Source organism: Oncorhynchus masou, chromosome 5 (genome assembly GCF_036934945.1).
Source record: "Oncorhynchus masou masou isolate Uvic2021 chromosome 5, UVic_Omas_1.1, whole genome shotgun sequence".
NCBI classification, from domain to species: domain Eukaryota; kingdom Metazoa; phylum Chordata; class Actinopteri; order Salmoniformes; family Salmonidae; genus Oncorhynchus; species Oncorhynchus masou.
In genome coordinates, this window is record NC_088216.1 from 65,307,565 (window position 1) to 65,329,618 (window position 22,054).

The 22,054-nt window shown below is 42.8% G+C and overlaps 1 pseudogene; it reads right to left on the reverse strand.

Annotated features, from left to right (window-relative positions):
* Positions 1-883: 883 nt before the first annotated feature.
* On the reverse strand, positions 884-21,337 carry LOC135540105 (leucine-rich repeats and immunoglobulin-like domains protein 2; annotated as a pseudogene).
* Positions 21,338-22,054: the final 717 nt, after the last annotated feature.

Here is a 22,054-nt window from a genome sequence, read left to right on the forward strand (position 1 = left end):
CATATATACACACTGAACAAAAATAACCACAACATGTAAAGTGTTATGTTTCATGGGCTGAAATAGAAGATCCCAGAAATTTCCCAAATGCACAAAAAGCATATTTCTCTCATTCTGTGCACAAATTTGTTTACATCCCGGTTAGTGAGCATTTATTCTTTGCCAAGATAATCCATCCACTTGACAGGTGTGGCAGGTCAATAAGCTGATTAAATAGCATGATTACACAGGTGCACCTTGTGCTGGGGACAATAAAGGCCACTAAAATGTTCAGTTGTGTCACAACACAATGCCACAGATGTCTCAATGAGTGAGCGTGCAATTGGCATGTTGACTACAGGAATGTCCAACAGAGCAGTTGCCAGATAATTTCTAAAGCATAAGATGCCTCCAAAGTCACTTTAGAGAATTTAGCAGTACTTTCAACCGGCCCCACAACCGCAGACCATGTGTAACCATGCCAGCCCAGGACCTCCACATCTGGCTGATTGGCTGGGCCTGGCTCCCCAGTGGGTGGGCTTATGCTCTCACAGGCCCACCCATAGCTGCACCCCTGCCCAGTCATGTGAAATTCTTCAATTAGGGCCTAGATAACTTATTTCAATTGACTGATTTCCTTCTATGAACTGTTACCTACTAAAATCATTGAAATTGTTGCATGTTGCTTTTATATTTTTGTTCAATATAAAATCCAACATTCAGTAGAGCAAATCCACTATGGACTCAGATTAGAGAACTGTTTCTACCGGATACATGGAGTGCGCAAAAAAATTATACAAATCAAATTTAAAAAGTGATTAAGCTATCGGCAAAAATTACTACCTTGAATTGAAATGTAATGAAATCTGTGTATTAGCTCTATTCATGCCAATATTGAATCCAGTGGCATGGGGTTGGAATGATTTATTTTGGTATACAAGGGATGACCTGGTTTATAGAACTTCAAAACCATGGACTTTTGAAAAGCCACAACAAAAATCAATTGTGTACAAGAATCATGTGCAAATTTGTTAAGTCACGTACCACAGAGACAAATAACATTTTGAGACCAACTGCAACATTGACAAAAGGAGTCCTTTTTGATCAAACTCAAAATATGAAAATGTACCAGATGCATTATCAAGCAAAAAGTCACACGGAATGTCTTATCAAAAAGTTACGATTTTAGCATGAATGCATTGTGTAACTAAGAAACAATCCTACATGGAAATGTATAACTGTCAATATGGCAGAGGTAGGAATAAAAGCATAGTAGTTGACATACACGTAAAAGTGAAAGTGTACACGAGAGAGAAGAAATGCAATCATGTTTGGCTGAATCGGAAGTGCAATAATTGTGAGATTTAAAAAAATGTGAAAAAGAATGACTAAAGGACAGATTCAACCAAACCTGTCAGGGCAATCTTCATGTAGTATCTTTGTTTGTATAGCCTTTACACATCTACATCTTATTCTGAAGTATCTATGTTCCATTGCCAAAATGATTATTTTATGTGAGCAAAGGAAACAGGTGTGATTTAAATGAAAGACAACCCTTAAACATCTTGGTTTTAGCTAGATTAAATTTGTACCAACATTTTGGGCCAAATCCTGACTTGAGATCTACATGCTTTCCACAATGTTGATGAAATCTACCATCTCAAGTTAGGAATCACCCTGGATTGACTACAAAAATTCTGACATACACACAAAAAAACAAATCTAACTTACTGCAGGTTAGGACTAAAATAATTCCAACTACCTTCTTAGAATTTGAGGGACATAGTTGTGAACAGACATAAACGTTTAAATCCATACAATACATTCTTCACAGTACCAAGGTTAAATCTGTCCAGTATTGATGAAATTGGGGGTAAAGGCATATATTATCCATTAGCAATCTAAAATGGCATACCCACTGCATAATAAAACACACCACGTATGAGGTAAGTGCCTGTAAAATAAGCTTTTGAGAGGAAATGATCAGTGCATATAAGTGATTAGAAACCATAGGGTTACCCGATGGAGGGTTACTGAGAATGCCTGTTGAAAACCATCTGAAAGATGGCCATTAAAGAGGCCACCTGAACCATGATTATCAAAATAATGTGCAATACCGAATATTTTCTTTGCTTCGATAGTGTGTTTACATACAACAACAAAAAACATGAGTAACTATCGGTACGACTGCCTCTTTGACCCAAGGCAAAACAATCTTAGCTTAAGAGACATAGATAATAGGTGAAAATTATATCTCACACACATCTAGTGTCATTGTCTCTGGGTTTGCATAATAGTAGACGATGACAGTCAATACGGATAGCTAGAGGGGGGGATTCATTCAGTGATCCTATAGGTATGTACCACTCACTGCTGAACAAGAAACAACTGGGGTCTCTTTGACCCCTCTAGTCCTGGACAGGAGGAAGCTATGTCCTGGACTTGTAACTTAAATCACTAAGGCTGTCCAACAAGACTGCACCAAAAATGTGGCACCTGCAAGCAGAAAGCACAATAACTGGGGCATCCATCAACACTGCTGCCATTCCACCTTCCAGACAGTACGTCATGAGAGCACGTTCAAATGTGTGACATCTTAAAACTCAAAAAGGCAGCATCCAACATGACTCTTTGACACAAACATTCATAGCTTCCTCTAGAATGAGAAGGAGGAAGGGGGGGTGGGGGGGGGGGGGGTGGAGGGAATCAGGGGGCGTTATTCACCTGTTCAGTTCTCAAGCCCTAGATATGGTCCTTTTTCAAAATCATAGTAGCAAATAGTCTCTGCGTGACTGAAATCATCTAAATATACAAGAAAGCATTTTTGGCAGAGTGGTTTGGCAGAGCTTTATGTGGGGGCTTGGATGTGCTCCTGAGACGTAGTCCTATAAGAGGCACTTCTGTGGTACTGTGTGCTCTGGGGAAGAGAGAGCTCCACCTCCACACTCCTCCCCTCCCTCAGCAACTGAAGATGCATAGGGAGTTGTGTGCACAGTCACTGGCTGCTGTGACAGACCTGGTCGTGGCACTGTAGACAAGTCCTCCCCTTTGCCCCAAAACGACCTGGGGGGGACATCTGCAGAGACTAAACAGACATCAAATTAAAAAATGTAATTGTATTTGTCTGATGTGCCAAATACAACAGGCCTTACAGTGAAATGCTTACATTGGTCAACAGAAAGGATACGCATCCATAAAGAGGAGCTCATAGACGAACATGTCGGTGTCTGAAAGTCTGCGAGCTCACGGTTTAGAATTCATGGGTCAGTTCGTTGTCAGTTCACTGTATGTCTGAGGTCACTGTTAGATAGCAGGTCTGTGAGATCACTTTCCAAACATATCTCTGTGAGCTCACTGTTGACATGCATGCCACTAAGGTCTGTCAGACAGTCTGTAGCTGATCTCTCACCGGTGCTATAGTGTTGTTCCGGGGGCCAGAGGGCTTTGCTCAGCCTCTTGGTGAGGAAGACTGAGAAGTTGTGGCTGGTGAGGAAGACAGGAGTCCTGGTTGTTGATGAGGCTCTCCAGGGCTGTGTCCTCATGCTGGCCTCTCTGCTCCCCATAGGGCTCCTTGGGAAGGTGGGCCATGATGCCAGAGAGACCCTTGTCCAGTGGGTCATCCTCGGCCAGGTAGGCGTAGTACTCCCGGGTCCGAGAGTACATGTTAGCGTTGTCGTAGCAGTCCGAGCAGATGACCAGCGGCCCTGCAGCACCTGTTGAGGACAATCTATTTCATCAAACTCTTGCTCTATAACAAACCCAACTATCTGATGGAGACATAGACCTTTCAGCAAAGCCTTTCAACAAACTGATGAAAAAGCCATTTAAGAGGATACATACAAGAGATGAATAAGTTGTTTGTTGGTTCTCATAACTAAACCGACCTGTCGACACCACAGCCAGTCCCTCACGGGGCTGCCCAGGATGGAAGATGCTTTGTCCCATGAACAGAGAGCCCACGCGGCAGTGCAGCATCCCGTTGGCCTCGGTGTCCACCTCGCTGCCTGTGTCACTGTAGCACACACCTGGACAACACACAAACATGATGGTGACTCGCGCCACCTCCTTTTCACTGGTCAGGTGCAATGGTTGACCCGTCATTTAAAATTCAGAATAAGTTCAAGTTAGTTGGGAACAGATCTATGAACTGATATATAAATACAATAATTGACATCAATCCATTCGTTTCAATATAAGCTATTACATAAAATACTTGCTAAAAAGAAGAATGCTCAATATATAAGTCATTGGACAGTCAGCCTTGTGCAGACTCTGCCATGACGAAACAGAGTCAATAGATAATCTTTTCTGTCCATCGGTGGTTCGCTTTTGGAGTCAGGTCCAGGAAAGGTTGTAACGTCATAATGTCAGGGTTCAGGTGGACCTGCAAACTGTATTGTTAACCACGATCAGTCAATGGGAAATATCGTTATACTCTTGGGTAAAGTACTGATTTTTAGGGCAATATTGGTAGAAAGAGGAAATTAGGAATACATGCATATTTAACTACATGAAGTAATGTCCGTTAGTTTACTCCAATCAGGGTAGAGATGGTCGGGTTGGGCGAAAAAAAAAAAAAGTATATATATATATTTTTTATCATCACAAAAATAAAAGGGGGATTAGAAATGATGCAAACAATTAAATTGATAACCCAAAATCCATCTGCAATTTTAAGCTGATCTACCCCCTAAAAAAATATCAGAATAACAGTCGGACTGAGTACAAAAACAGATAATTACATTGTAATGTCCACAGATGAAAGGGCCACAGATGAAGGAGATGGATGGTGAATCTGGGAAGTAAGTATAGTTAAAGTTACCATCAGTTCCCTTGTGGACGTAGCCTGTTCCCTTGTGGACGTAGCCTGTTCCCTTGTGGACGTAGCCTGTTCCCTTGTGGACGTAGCCTGTTCCCTTGTGGACGTAGCCTGTTCCCTTGTGGACGTAGCCATTGGACAGTGGTGGCATGAGCTGCTGGTGGCTCCCTGCTTCAGAGTTGCTGTATCCCTCCTGAGGCTCAGACAGCGTTCCCTGAGAGGACAGGTAGCTGGGGATGTCTACTGGCAGGTTCATCTCATCCGAGTTGGTGACGCTGTAGTCCTCGCTCTTCCTTCGCATGTGGTAGATGACGATGACCCAGACCAGCGAGGTGCCCACCACGCAGCAGACCACCACGATGCCCACCGTGTTCCAGCTATCCCGGTCGTAGCCGCCCGCAGTGTCGCAGTTGGGAGACACGCTGAGGTAGATGTGGCCGCGCTCCGTGCCCAGCGTGTTGGACATGATGCACGTGTACTTCCCTGTGTCCGCCGACCCCGCGTCCACGATGATGAGGAGCTGGTTGGTGGCGGCAAAGAAGTGTCACTCGGTGAGGACCAGGGGCCAGTCATCCTTGGTCCAGTTGAGGCGGGGTGCTGGGCTTCCGCGTGCGATACACTGGAGCACTGCCGTCTCCCCACGAGCTACCGTCCTGTCCTCCAGGGGACGCATGAAGGATGGAGTTTCTGGGAGGAGAGCGATTTACATTTAACATAAAGTAGTTCACATTCAATGATCATTTATCAAATTATAAACAGATGTGATTCATAAAGAAACACTAAGGTCAGTAAACTATGCCGGGCAGGTAAGAATGAAGCTCACCTAGCACAGTGGGTGTAGCATTGGCAGGCATGCTCCCTGCAGCGTTCTGGGCTGTGCAGCTGTACACTCCCATATCCTCTGTCTTTACATTGGCAATGAAGAAGATGTCATCGTCTGGCATGACGTGCATCATTCTCTCCCGGGCAGCAGGGAAGTCTGTGCCCCCGTCTTTCTGCCAGGCGATCTGGGGTGATGGGTGACCCTCGGCAGCACACTCCAGCCTGGCCATGGTGCCCGTGCGGATGGTCAGGTCCATCGGAGTCTTCAGAAAGGACGGCAACCTGAGGGAGAGGGGAAATGAAAATAAAGAAGTTAAGAAATGGTTGAAGACAGCTTTCAATAGATGTCTATCAAAACAACCATGCATGCTCGAACTTCAACAGTTAAATGCCAAGGAACAAGTCAGATATTAGTCAGTAAAAACTCTTCAGGAGAGAAAACCAAAAGTCTCTTCACCATTGACTGTGAGCTTGGCCCTGTTAGTTAGAGCCAAAGTGGTTTGAGACAACACACTGGTAGCATCCCTCGTCTGTGAAGTTGAGGAGATACAGCACAGTGGTGTAGAACAGCTTTCCCTCCTGGTAGCGGGGGCAAATTCTACACCTCTGCATCGTACAGCACCTCGCCGTCCTTCCTCCAGGCCGTGGCCATGGGGGAGTCACTGCTGCTGGATGCCAGGCAGCTCAGAGTCACATTGGTCCCACGCAGGGCGGTGGCGGTCTCAGGGTGGTCAGTGATCCGGGGCTTTGGGAAGTCATCTGTGGGAAATAGTGGACAGAGGGGGCCATGATATTAAATAAATAAGTTATGGGATAATTGTTCCAGTACGTGAGATCTGGTCCAGACTAGATAAAGCAGGGTAGGTAGCTAGGTGACTGACCACAGACCAGCTCCTCCAGGCGGACAGACAGGACGCTACGGCCCAGCAGGCTGGCAGGGTGAGCACACATAGCGTAGACAGACTGCAGGAAACGGTTGTCAATCAACCATGGGCCCAGCCACTGCAGTTGGCAGTCACACAGCAGGCTGCTAGTGTTCAGAAAACTGAGGACAGGACACAGTCATAATATCGCATTATTCCATCATTCTTGAATTTGTGAATGTATTCTATATAGAAAATATAGTAAAATCTGCCACAAGGACTCCCAAGACACCACCTCAGAAATTAGTACTTCTTACTCACAACACTTTTAAATTCATGTGAGACAACGAATCAAGGTGGATGGACATGATCCCATTCTTGCTCAGGTCCCTGTTGGTGAAAATTAATATGAATGAAGTGCTGCATTAGCACCATGACACTATCAAAGTAGCATCTTATGATACAAGCACAATAAAACAGATGCACTGGGGTAATCAGAAACATCTATCTCGGTTTTGAAGTGTTAGCTGCTGAATTGTCTTAATGGAGACCAACCATCCCTCAGAGTGGCTTGGCTATGGAGGTACTTACAAGTGCTCTAGTTCCTCCAGACTCTCAAAGGCTTCCTTTGTGATAGATTTAATATTGTTCTGCTGTAGAATCATGGGGAATAAACAGATTAAATATGCCAACAAATATTCTGCCAATATCAGTATCCATAGCAACAAAAGTAATATATTATGCAGAACACCCTTACAATGTGTTCAGCTTCTTCATTCCAACAAACACACCAATGGAATCCTCAATGGCCCAAGAGATCTCATTATTCCGTATGTCTCTGAAACGCAAACAGAAATGTAAGAAAAAAAAATATTTTCCCCAGAATAAGAAGCACAAAGATCACCCTGATCTGCATTGCTTGGTGACAACAATACAAGACAGATAGAAGTTATTTTCTGCTCCGGTTGTCCAAACCAATTTGATTCATTTGGCAAATGTGAAGTGGCATACTTTCCAGAGTGTCATAGCTCAGTGCTATCAGGGATACACGCTGCACCGGCAGAATAGAACAGCACACTCCGTTATGGGAGTGTGATGAGGGGGGCAGTCTGTGCATATTCGTAAACAACAGCTGGTGCAAGAAATCTAAGGAAGTCTCTAGATTTTGCTCGCCTGAAGTAGAGTATATTGTGATAAATTGCAGGCCACACTACTTACCTAGAGTTCTCAGCTATACTTTGTGGCTGTTCATTTACCACCACAGACAGATGCTGGCACTAAGACCACACTCAGTCAGCTGTATAAGGAAATAAGCAAACAGGAAATTACTCACCCAGAGGCGCTCCTAGTGGCAGGAGACTTTAATGTAGGGAAACTTAAACCAGTTCTACCAAATCTCTATCAACATGTTAAATATGTAACCAGAGGGGGAAAAAAAATCTAGATCACCTGTACTCCACACACAGAGACGCATACAAAGCTCTCCCTCGCCCTCCATTTGGTAAATACAAAAATCTATCCTCCCGATTCCTGCTTACAAGCAAAAATTAAAGCAGGAAGCACCAGTGACTCGGTCTATAAAAAAAATGTCAGATGAAGCAGATGCTAAACTACAGGACTGCTTTGCTATCAGACTGGAACATGTTCCGGGATTCTTCAGATGACATTGAGGAATACACCACATCAGTCACTGGCTTTATCAATAAGTGCATTGAGGACGTTGTCCCCACAGTGACTGTACGTTCATAACCCAACCAGAAGCCATGGATTACAGGCAACATTCGCACTGAGCTAAAGGGTAGAGCTGCCGCTTTCAAGGTGCGGGACTCTAACCCGGGAGCTTACAAGAAATCCCTCTATGCCCTGCGACCCACCATCAAACAGGCAAAGCATCAATACAGGACTAAGATTGAGTCATACATCACCGGCTCCGACGCTCGCTTATGTGGCAGGGCTCGCAAACTATTACAGACTACAAAGACTACAAATTTTCAACATGTCCCTGATTGAGTCTAATACCAACATGCTTCAAGCAGACCACCATAGTCCCTGTGCCCAAGAACAGAAAGGCAACCTGCCTAAATGACTACAGACCCGTAGCACTCACGTCTGTAGCCATGAAGTGCTTTGAAAGGCTGGTAATGGCTCACATCAACACCATTATCCCAGAAACCCTAGACCCACTACAATTTGCATACCGCCCAAACAGATCCACAGATGATGCAATCTCTATTGCACTCCACACTGCCCTTTCCCACCTGGACAAAAGGAACACCTATGTGAGAATGCTGTTCATTAACTACAGCTCAACGTTCAACACCATAGTACCATCAAACTCATCACCAAGCTAAGGAACCTGGGACTAAACACCTCCCTCTGCAACTGGATCCTGGACTTCCTGACAGGCCGCCCCCAGGTGGTGAGGGTAGGTAGCAACACATCTGCCATGCTGATCCTCAACACTGGAGCTCACCAAGGGTGCGTGCTCAGTCCCCTCCTGTACTCCCTATTCACCCACGGCTGCATGGCCAGGCACGACACCAACATTACGTTTGCTGACGACACAACAGTGGTAGGCATGATCACCGACGAGACAGCCTATAGGGAGGTCAGAGACCTGACCGGGTGGTGCCAGAATAACAACCTATCCCTCAACGTAACCAAGACTAAAGAGATGATTGTGGCCTACAGAAAAAGAGGCACAGAGGACGTCCCCATTCTCATCGACGGGGCTATAGTGGAGCAGGTTGAGAGCTTCAAATTCCTTGGTGTCCACTCAGGACACCCTCAGGAAACTAAAAAGATTTGGCATGGGTCGAGATCCTCAAAAGGTTCTACAGCTGCAACGTCGAGAGCATCCTGACCAGTTGCATCACTGCCTGGTACGGCAATTGCTTGGCTTCCGACCGCAAGGCACTTCAGAGGGTAGTGCGTACGGCCCAGTACATCACTGTGGCTAAGCTGCCTGCCATCCAGGACCTCTACACCAGGTGGTGTCAGAGAAAGGCCCTAAAAATTGTCAGACCCCAGCCACCCCAGTCATAGACTGTTCTCTCTACTACTGCATGGCAAGCGGTACCGGAGTGCCAAGTCTAGGACAAAAAGGCTTCAACAGTTTTTACCCCAAAGCCATAAGACTCCTGAACAGGTAACCAAATGGTTACCCGGACTATTTGCATTGTCTGCCCCCCCCAACCCCTCTTTTACGCTGCTGCTACTCTCTGTTTATCTTATATGCATAGTCAGTCACTATATATTCATGTACATACTACCTAAATTGGCCCGACCAACCAGTGCTCCCGCACATTGGTTACCGGGCTATCTGCATTGTGTCCCACCACCCGCCAACCCCTCTTTTTATGCTTCTGCTACTCTCTGTTCATCATATATGCACAGTCACTTTAACGATACCTACATGTACATACTACCTCAATAAGCCTGACTAACAGGTGTCTGTATATAGCCTTGCTACTCTTTTTTCAAATGTCTTTTTACTGTTGTTTTATTTCTTTACTTACCTACACACATACATACCTTTTTTTCCCGCACCATTGGTTAGAGCCTGTAAGTAATCATTTCACTGTAAGGTCTACACCTGTTGTATTCGGCGTACTTGACAAATAAACTTTGATTTGCCCTGCAGTTCTGATGTTAATTGGCTGTGTTTAGCATTGAACGGTTAATGGTCCTTCTAAACCCACAGAGGGCTTGTGTTCACAGGACGGGTCATGGGTGCTTTTGTTTCTCTTTGCTCATGCCTGGGTGGATCTCAAAGGGCCTTCTCTCTAATTCCCCCTGCTATGGACAGCCCAGGGATGTGTGCTGACCCAGAGCCCTGACCTCTCTCTTTGTGCAGCTCAATGCCTTCTTGGAACTCAGCATGTCAATGAATGTGTTAGTGCCCCCTCCTCCACTTCCCAGAGGGATTTTGGATGAGAAGGTAGTATTTTGTTAATTGAGCCTTTCTGGTATTCTTCATGCCTCAGAGGTCTTAAACGCTAAATTATGTGAATGGGGGTTTCTATACTACATGTTCTCGTCGTCATGTCTTTACATAAATGTTCTACATACTATACTGCAGTTTAGTGGTCTACCATACAACAATGTAATAGAGTACCAGTACACTAGGGTACTACTAATTCAACAAAACAAAGACACGACCAATCTGATATATTAAAAAACAAAAAAAGGTTTTAATAGAGTGGTGTGAGGTCCTTACAGTGAGCGCAGATTGGCCAGACTGCTGAAAACTCCCTCTCCCAGGTGGCTGATGGTATTATCTCCTAGGTTCAGGTTCTCCAGAAGGCCCAGTCCAATGAATGCGGTCTCCTCCAACCGGGTGAGGTGGTTGAAGGACAGATCGCTAAGGAGGACATCCCCAAGAGACAAGCTTGGACAATGGTCTTCGGCAATCATACTGTACTAAAACATATTGGCCCCTTAAGAATGAGCTGAAATCCATGTGTTAACATAAACATAAATGATCTGCAATACACCCTCCCCAAGTCCCAAATAGATACTGGTCTTTCAGCTTGATAAAGGGGTAACAATAAACCCTAACGCACTCCCGTCTCCAACAGTGGGAGAAAAGTGGGGTTTGGGTTAGAAAGAACTCACAGCTCCTCCAGCTTTTGGCAGAACTCCCAGGCATCTGGTCGGATGATGCCGATGCTGTTCTGGTTGACCCGCAGAACATGCAGCATGTGTAGGCCATACAGCCAGCCTTTGTTGATCTCCGTCAAATTGTTGTGCTCCAGCTCTCTTAGAAAACATACAATTATTTTGTGCCCAATAGAAATGAATTGTAAATAATGTAGTGTAATTTGAGTCACTTTTACCTTAATGTGGATACTACCATGATTACGGATAGTCCTGAATGAAATCGGGAATAATGTGTGAGAAAGTTACCAGATCACAAATATTATACCCCAAAGACATGCTAACCGCTCACCTTTACAATAACAGGCGAAGTTAGTATTTTTTAGGGGGGGTGGGTGCATCTAACTTTCTCACTCATTATTTACGATTCATTCAGGACTATCCGTAATCATTGTAGCATCCACATTAATTTGGAAATGTTTAGAAACAGAATATATTCTTATTAACAAAATGTAACACATTATTTACCATTAATTTCTACTGGACACAAAATAATCTGAAACACAACCAAAACAAACAGCAAATGTATCCAACAAGTTTGTAGTGTCACAAGATTTATGTAATCATTACGTTCTAGGAATATGGGACCAAATACGAAACTTCAAACATTTGTGGTCCCTTAAATGGGAGGACTATGTATAAACAGTGCTGTAATTTCTAAACTGTTCACCGGATATGGATGAAAATACCCTAAAAGTAAACCTGACAGTCTGCTCTTTAACCTCAGTCATTGTATCAAAGTGCTGGAGTCAAAACAAAAGTTTCACTGTCTGAATACTTGGTTGGACGATGTCTGGAATGCACATCATCCCATCCAAACATTTTTGATATACGATTGTATCGTCAATTTTTATTTTATGGGGTGCATTGTTGTGTTGCCTAGCAACACAATAACCAATCTGTAATGCAACCTGTGTCAAGCATAAACCTCTGCTCATTAGACTACATTGTGGAAATCATCATACCAATAGTGTATTTTCTTGTGTGCAAATAATTAAATAAATATAAACCAATCAATATGGTGATATGTGGTACCGATCACTTTGAATGGTGATTTGGAACCAAAAGTTGTAGGCCTACAGTGTGATACGAGATCCCTTTCATTGGTGATTTCAGACTATTTCAACTGAGATAGAGTACACTTTTTCACCATAGCAGATGTTGCTGGAAAGTCTTCTGGCGAGAGCTAGGGAAACAGTCACTCAGTGAGCAACAGCAGGCTAGCACAGGAGGAGATGATGACATACTGGCATGGTGGAGAAAAAAAAAAAAAAAAAAAAAAAGAGTTGACTTCCACTCTTGGACACCGTCGCCCTAAAATACCTCTGCATCTGTGCAAAAAAGCGTTCCGTCTTAACGTGTTTTCAGTGGGCCTATAGCATGTAATATTGTTACTCCACAATCTATTAATGCCAGAAAAAGTGAACAGGCTTGTGTTCCTTGCCAGAAACATTTAAAGGTTAATGTATAATGAAAAGAAAAACAGTCTGGAAGGTTCTTCATTGCACTTTTTATTTGTTTAATTTCCAAAGCCTTATTTTAAATAAATGTAGCCTAGATTAGAATATCTGTTGTATACCTTACACTTTTTTGCACTGTAATTTGTGGTTAATTTATAACTTTTTGTTTACTTCATTTATTGTAATTTGTAGCCCATCCAAATGTGGGTTATTCTTTTTATAAGCGGCATTTATGGTTCCTGCTTATCCAAAGCTCTGCTGTGGGAGCTTATGTAATGAGCGCCACTGGTGATCAGCTCACTGGTCACCATAGCAACACCCACCTGTAGCACCCGCTCCAGCAGGTATATTTCACTGGTCATCCCCAAAGCAAACACTTCCTTTGGCCGCCTTAACTTCCAGTTCTCTACTGCCAATGACTGGAACAAATTGCAAAAATCACTGAAGCCTTATATCTCCCTCTCTAACTTTAAGCATCAGCTGTCAGAGCAGCTTACCGATCACTGTACCTGTACGCAGCCAATCTGTAAATAGCACACCCAACTACCTCATCCCCATATTGTTACTTATCCTCTTGCACCCCAGTATATCTACTTGCACATTATCATCTGCACAGTTATCACTCCAGTATTAATGCTAAATTGTAATTATTTTACCTCCATGGCCAATTTATTGCCTTAAGTCCTTACATTTGCACACACTTTACATAGATTTTTCTATTGTGTTATTGACTGTACGTTTGTTTATGTGTAACTCTGTGTTGATGTTTTTGTCGCACTGCTTTACTTAATCTTGGCCAGGTCGCAGTTGGACTTGTCGCAAATGGCCTACCTGGTTAAATAAAGGTGAAATAAAAAAAATGCCCATTCATATCCTTGAATTGCGCAATAAACACCTCAGTGCTTGAGGCGTCACTACAGACACCCTGGTTCAATTCCAGGCTGCATCACAATCGGCTGTGATTGGGAGTCCCATAGGGTGGCTTTTTTTTCAAAAATAATATAAATATCTGTTTAGAAGTTTAACTTGTACAAGTTACATTTACTTCACATTTTATTGAAATTTACATGTTTTATTTTGTGTAGGCCTATATTATTGGCTGTTTGGTTTGCAAGAATTTTCTGTCGGCACACAATTTATTTTTCCTACAGCTTTGGTCAGGTGGAGGCCAGAAACGTATAAAGTTTGTTTAAACTTCCCATTCGATTATTCTAACTTGCAATTGTTGATTCTCTCCCTCATTATTACCATACTATGTTTTTATTTAGGCTCATCACAAACATTTCTGAGATAGAACTCTTTTACTGGGCTCCTAGATTCATTTGAATGTAGATCATGAAATATATGCGTAGACCAACAAGTCGTATTCAAATAAAATAGGGATTGAGAGAAAAAAGGGAAATTAAGCTCATACAACAAGCCAGACAAAGTCGTGTCTGCGGTAAAAGGCCCATGATCATCCGACATTGGCAAGGTGAGCGAGATAAATGTTCTGACATTTTGCACACTCTCCACCCCATCTACAATATACATACATTGTAGGCCTACTCTTGCATTATGTTAAATAGTAAGCTAAGTCTACCTACATATTTATTGAAAAAGGCTATGACAAATAGGAATAGGTAGGTCATTTGGCTGTGAACTGCACTGTTGTGCTCTGCACGACTACTGTGGTACCAGTCATGTTCAAATATGTAAGAAAAAGTTAGAATATATAAAAACTATCGTCCGTCACATCATGTTGTCGTCGACAATGTCTGTTAAACATAGTTGATTTCCGATTGTATCGTAATATCAACCAACCCTTAGAGCTCATTATCTCATCGGTGTCGTTTCTAATTCGAGCAAATGAAGCATAGTGGGCAGAACAAGCAAGGAGGTGGGCATAACCAAGTACAATCTAGCGAGAAAGTATTGGCGTTTGTAACACTCCTAAACAATGCAAATGTTTTTTACTTTGGCAAAGGGGCAAGTCTACTAAACTTAGTGCACTCTGTTCGTAACATTGGAGTTTTGGGAAAGAAAACTGAATTGGGAGCAAACGTTTCAAAATGAGAAAATTTGCAGAATGTCAGCCAAGTATTATCTAGCTCCATATTCATATTCACTGGACTTCCTCTTATCACCATATTTGATGAACAGATGCTTCAGATTTATACATCCTTTGAGACATCTGGCTCCTCCTATCTGTGCAAATACTGTACTGATCTTTCTTATAAAAGACGAAAGGGCAGAAGAACTCACAGCTCCTCCATGTTGTTGAGCCCAAAGAAAGCACCGTCCATCTGCTTTGTGATGCCATTCCGCTGCATCTTCAGTGATTTCAGTAAGTCCATCCCTTTGAAGGTCAGGCTGTCCACCACCTTGATATTGTTACGCTTTAATTCCTTAGGGAAAAAAAAAATCAGAATCAGGCAGTTTAGAATAAGTTGTTTCAACTACTATAAAACAGTACTACATACTGAATCTGTGAAATCTAAAAATGCACAATCACGAGTGCAAATTGTTTAAAGAAAATACATTTAACTAAAGACAGTCCCTCATACAAAAGTATCGAACACATTCAAAAGCTTAACATATGTAGACTAAATCATGTAAGAAACCTACCATCTAGCGAGGGTCTGGTAATTAGGTTTGCACACTGCTCATCATTGCTATGGAAATACACTGCTCAAAAAAATAAAGGGAACACTAAAATAACACATCCAAGATCTGAATGAATGAAATATTCTTATTAAATAGTTTTTTCCTTACATAGTTGAATGTGCTGACAAAAAGATCACACAAAAAGTATCAAATGGAAATCAAATTTATCAACCCATGGAGGTCTGGATTTGGAGTCACACTCAAAATTAAAGTGGAAAACCACACTACAGGCTGATATAACTGATGTAATGTCCTTAAAACAAGTCAAAATGAGGCTCAGTAGTGTGTGTGGCCTCCACATGCCTGTATGCCCTACCTGCAATGCCATGGCATGCTCCTGATGAGGTGGCGGATGGTCTCCTGAGGGATCTCCTCTCAGACCTGGACTAAAGCATCCGTCAACTCCTGGGCAGTCTGTGGTGCAACGTGGCGTTGGTGGATGGAGCGAGACATGATGTCCCAGATGTGCTCAATTGGATTCACGTCTGGGGAAGGAGCGGGCCAGTCCATAGCATCAATGCCTTCCTTTTGCAGGAACTGCTGACACACTCCAGCCACATGAGGTCTAGCATGGTCTTGCATTAGGAGGAATCCAGGGCCAACCGCACCAGCATATGGTCTCACAAGGGGTCTGAGGATCTCATCTCGGTACCTAATGGCAGTCAGGCTACCTAAGGCGAGCACATGGGGGGCTGTGCGGCCCCCCAAAGAAATGCCACCCCACACCATGACTGACCCACCGCCAAACCAGTCATGCTGGAGGATGTTGCAGGCAGCAGAACGTTCTCCACGGCGTCTCCAGACTCTGTCACATGTGCTAAGTGTGAACCTGCTTTCATCTGTGAAGAGCACAGGGCGCCAGTGGCGAATTTGCCAATCTTGGTGTTCTCTGGCAAATGCCAAACGTCCAGCACGGTGTTGGGCTGTAAGCACAACCCCCACCTGTGGACGTTGGGCCCTCATACCACCCTCATGGAGTCTGTTTCTGACCGTTTAAGCAGACACACACACATTTGTGGCCTGCAGGAGGTCATTTTGCAGGGCTCTGGCAGTGCTCCTCCCGCTCCTACTTGCACAAAGGCGGAGGTAGCTGTCCCGCTGCTGGATTGTTGCCCTCCTACGGCCTCCTCCACGTCTCCTGATGTACTGGCCTGTCTCCTGGTAGCGCCTCCATGCTCTGGACACTACGCTGACAGACACAGCAAACCTTCTTGCCACAGCTCGCATTGATGTGCCATCCTGGATGAGCTGCACTACTTGAGCCACTTGTGTGGGTTGTAGACTCCATCTCATGCTACCACTAGAGTGAAAGTGGTCTGTGTTCACCACCTGCAGAACAACTCCTTTATTGGCGGTGTCTTGCTAATTGCCTATAATTTCCAACTGTTGTCTATTCCATTTGCACAACAACATGTGAAATGTATTGTCAATCAGTGTTGCTTCCTTGTGGACAGTTTGATTTCACAGAAGTGTGATTGACTTGGAGTTACATTGTGTTGTTTAAGTGTTCCCTTTATTTTTTTGAGCAGTGTAGTTTGACTGAAGCAGAACATTGACTTACAGGAACTGCAGCTGGGGAAGCCTGAACACTTTGTATGGTAGCAGTGTTATTCTGTTCCAGTTTAGCATCAGAACCAGCAGGGAGCTGGATATGTTGTCAAAGCAGCCAGGTTCAAGGACACTGATCTTGTTATTGCTTAAATTCCTGGGAGATAGAGATGCAGAAACATTCAATCAGGAAGGGCACTCAGTTTACTTTTACATTACACCTGCATGTATACATTCCAAACATTTTAAGGTCTTTATTTTGGATGAAAAAGTCACATTAATAAGACAATAACAAGTAAAGTAGAACTCACCCTTTTGGTTGTAGCTGAAACAACCATCTCCTCCCTCCTTAGAAGTTGTCTACTATAGTTGGAAATAAATGCCACAGGCAGGACTCACAAGTATTTCAGCTGCATGGTTGGGAAGGCTCCAGCCTTGATCTCTGAGATGGAGTTGGATGACAGGTCAAGTGTCTCCAAGGAGATGTATGGATGCAGCTGATGCATCCACAGCTCCGAGATCCGGTTGTGGACCCTGGGCACAATGAGCAGTAATGTACATAATAATCAACATTGATCTACATAAATACACCATCAATGTGTATTTATGCCCAAACCATGGCATAAAGAATGCAGCGTAAGACAGAAGTCCCCTGGCCGGTGATTCCTTTCTTCTAAAACTTCCCAATTGCATAGTGATGGGAAGTTCAGCTCTTTTTACTGACTTATCAACTCATTCAGTCAAAATAACAAACCTTTCAACTCATTTTATTCATTTGAGTCAGTCATGCCCATAGCATGCGAACAATGAACTGACAACTCGAACTCGTGTCATAATTCTACAAGCCTCTCATTCACCATAGGGGACTTATTGCAGCTGTCATTCGTGACAGACGCGTAAAACATGTGCTTTAAACAACATACATTTGTTGATAGGCATGCAAACAAATAAGATTATTCCTTGATACATTAGAAACGAGGTTGAGACCAGTTGTGATTGCAACTGGACTAGGTTGTGAACGACTCTTGGCGGAATGCATTGCTTGACTGAGATGAGGGTGATAAGAACAATGCCATTGGCGAACTGCAGCCCTCCAAATAATTCCTTCCAAAGTTTGTTGAGCAGAGGCTGTGTATGTTTTGGTTTTACAAAGCTGTGTCCAAAACCTTTAATTAATTGCATTCATTCTTGCACCATGCAATTAATTGTCAGTTCTAAACATGCATTTTTCTTCTCTATGCTCATGATCTATACTGAACAAAAATATAAATGCAACATGCAATCATTTCACAGTTCATATAAGGAAATCAGTCAACTTAAATGAATGTATTAGGCCCTAATCTACGGATTTCACATGACTGGGCAGGGGCGCAGCCATTGGTGGGCCTGGCTCACTAATCAGAACGAGCTTCTCCCCACAAAGGCGCTTTATTACAGACAGAAATTCTCCTCAGTTTCATCAGCTGCCGGGTCTCAGACGATCCCGTAGGTGAAGAAGCTGGATGTGGAGGTCCTGGGCTGGCGTGGTAACACGTGGCCTGCGGTTGTGAGGCCGGTTGGACGTAGTGCCAGATTCTCTAAAACAATGTTGGAGGTGGCTTATGGTAAAGTATTTAACATTCAATTATCTGGCAACAGCTCTAGTGGAGATTCTGCAGTTAGCATGCCAATTGCACACTCCCTCAAAATTTGAGACATCGGTGGCATTGTGTTGTTTGACAAAACTGCACATTTTGTCCCCTGCACAAGGTGTACCTGTGTAATGATCATGCTGTCGAATCAGCTTCTTGATATGCCACACCTGTCAGGTGGGTGGATTACTTTGTCAAAGGAGAAATGCTCACCAACAGGGATGTAAACAAATGTGTGCACCAAATATTGGAGAAATAAGCTTTTGTGCGTATGAAATATAAGACCCCAAAAATGTTTCAGTTCATGAAAAATGGGACCAACAATTTACATGTTTCGTTTATATTTTTGTTCAGTATATCTTCCTTCGAGCATATGGCAGACAGTTGGTGGTCGAAACAAGTCTCTGGAGACGCTGAGCCGGAGAAGCGTGTATTAATCCTGCTGTAGGACTCATTGTGGCCAGCACTTGCAGGTCAAACAAACTACTTCAATGAAGGAGTTGCTCAAAAAAACAAATCATGACTCAGTAAAAAGAGTAGTTTCTGAACTGCACATTACTACTATGGCAAGCATACTACGACAGGACACCTAGGAATCACATCACACAACTTACAGAGTAGGAGAAAATTGTTTTGACTTACAATGAGAGTGTTGTGATGTTTGGGGTAACTTCTCCAAGGTATGGAACAGTTGTCAGATCATTATGATTCATAGTGCTGAAAAAGATTCCATTAGTTATTACAGAGAATTCAATGGACATCTTTCAGTGGACCTTGCAGCTGCTTTGGCATCTTTCCAAGAAAAACTCAAATGATCTTCGTAGGCTAGATTGTAGCAACCGCATGATGAGAGTAGTGAAATTGAGTGTCATGAAGTAGCCTAATTCTATTGATGGTACATTGAGCTGGGAAAATGGAATATGAAAGACAGGCACTTACCACCACTGATCTGGATGAATCATTCAATACCGCCTATGCACACACTTGCCTGCATCTAGTTGATCTAGGGTGTAATTATTAGTCCAAACAGTTATAGTTTATATTGGACAAATTCAGGTATGTTTATCCCTGTTTCATTCTGTTTGCTTCCGTTTAAGAAACATTTTAAGAGAATCTGCGTAATTAATACCTGAACACCCTGATCACACAAACACAGTTCACTTCCATAGCAGCCACATACAAACAGCATGATCACTTTGCTAGTTGTATAATTCATTCGACATCTACGTGCTCTCCTCCTCTCACCATTCCCTTTCGCTTGTGGACTTCAGTGCACAACACAGCTGTCTGTGACCAGGCGAAAAAACCTTTCCAAGCCAAAACGTTATACCCACCCTAACGGCTAAACACAGTCTACATCATCATATTAGCTTACGTCATAACCAACATAACTACTAGAACTAATGTGTTAGTAAACCCGCTACAATCATGCAGTACAGTTTACAGCAGCAAGCAGTTTATACCTGCGGGCCCGGTGCCAATACATTTATAAAACCAAAAGTTTACCTTGACTTGGAAGAGTTCCGGTGCTGGATAGCTTTGGCCAGCTAGCTAACATAGCACCCCTCTCTGTTTGGGTAGGCTAAACGAGCTAGCTGCTTTCGCTAAGTAAGTTAATTAAATACAAAATATAGCTAGTGCTCTCTTCCTCTTACTTCTTCATTTTTTAAAATAAATTAATTTGTTACAAACTGTTCAACTATTGTCTCTCTGAGTCAACTTACTCACCACATTTTATGCAGTGCAGTGCTAGCTAACTTTAGCTTATGCTTTCAGTACTAGACTCAAAATCTGATCATTTGAGAGGACAACATGTCAGTTCATGCTACAAGAGCTCTGATAGGTTCGAGCCGGACGTCATCATAGTTAATGTATAAGCCTTTGGGTGAGAGTATGAACCATGAGTCTCAAGTTTTGTATTGAAGTCAATGTACCCAGAGGATGGAAACTAGCGGCCCCCTGCATACACCATTGTGCTATCCCAGAGTGTGTTTTAAATCAATTATTTGGTGACATTCATATATTTTGTATCGTTTTCTGTTTCACGGTTTTAATTTTTCTGAAATTTACTTAGGATGGTCCTCCCCCTACTCCTCTGAGGAGCCTCCACTGATCCACATATATATCTAGCTAAATAACTTGACATATAACGTTAGACCTCGCTAGCAAACCAACTTGTAGCTTGAGGAGCCACTGCAGCTTGTAAACAAAGGTGCTAGCTTGTATAAGCTAGCTAATATTGGCCTACTTACAGACGAGTTATCCCATGAGGTGGATTCAGGGGGGCGCTGACAACTTTTTCCTATTGCAATCCAGGATTTGGATTTCGTCTGACCCCCTTGGACAAGAGCAGGGCAGGAATCCAGTGCCCAGCAGGCATTCAAACTCAACAACATAAGAGCCGGGGGGTTGGGCCAGCCTTCCGCCATTTTAAAAGTCTAACTATCAATACGTGGCTAGTTAGCTTCTGACAATTATAAAATGTCTAGCCGACAACACCAACCGATTCATATAACTTCATATTAATAAAATAAACCCCCTCTTTCACATGAGTCGCATAACATTGCGAAAGCTTTTCTTCCAACTTGCCCATGGCAGCCCAAAACGGATTTTTCCTCCTTTCCCTTAGAATTTCCTTCCGCTTCCAATCTCATCACAAATCCCAAAATAAGTGGCTAGCAGCTAGCATTCTTGACGTAAACCTGCATGTCGATGTTTCCACGGACCAAGTTCATTTGACTTCATATCAAACAGATGTGGATCGTACAAAGTGTTCTGACTAAACATATGAATTATCTAGCTACCAAAGTATGATTATTCCGAAATATGTTTCGAAGGAACAACAATAAGCCATAAAATATAGTGAATCCTGCCTCTTTAGAGCATGTTTACAGCTGTCCTATTGGTCAGTATGCATGCTTCTTAATTATTTTCTCTTAACTGATTCGATTTTCAATAATAAATAGGTAGGTACTGGTTGAGAGAACGTCAAAAGCTCTCCTTTTATATAAAAAAAAGAGCTCATGTCATGCATACATTTATTTTTGATGTTTTACAAAAGTAGAAGTTGTAGACCAGTCTGGGTTTATCTATATTATTATCCCGATAATAATTCAAATTTAATGGGCCTGGCCACACTCAGTTGCAAAACGTTATCGAACGTTGCAGATAGCAAACCATGACTAGAGCATTAGTGATTCCTTATTTGCAATGTGGTTTTAGAGCATTTAGTATTATTCTGTATGTACATTCGATACACCACATTTAGTGTGTTACCTTTGGTATGGTATGTATTTCACATTTTAGTCATTTGGCAGATGCTTTTATCCAGAGCGAGTGTATACATGTGTCAATTTCTTATATTTTAGGATTTGCAATTCGTACAACATGTTAAGAATTTGTTGTGGCTAACGTTAGCTAGCTCTCGGGGTTAGGGTTAGCTAACATGCTAAGTAATTGCAAAGTTGCTAATTAGCATGAGGTTTGAACATGCTACCTTTGGGTTACTAGACAGGTATTATAGACCCTACCTACATACCTTTCATGTTTGCCTTAATAAGTAACATATCTTATCTAACCATACCAAACTAATTTGAGAGTCCTGGATTTACGTTTGCTATGTTATGT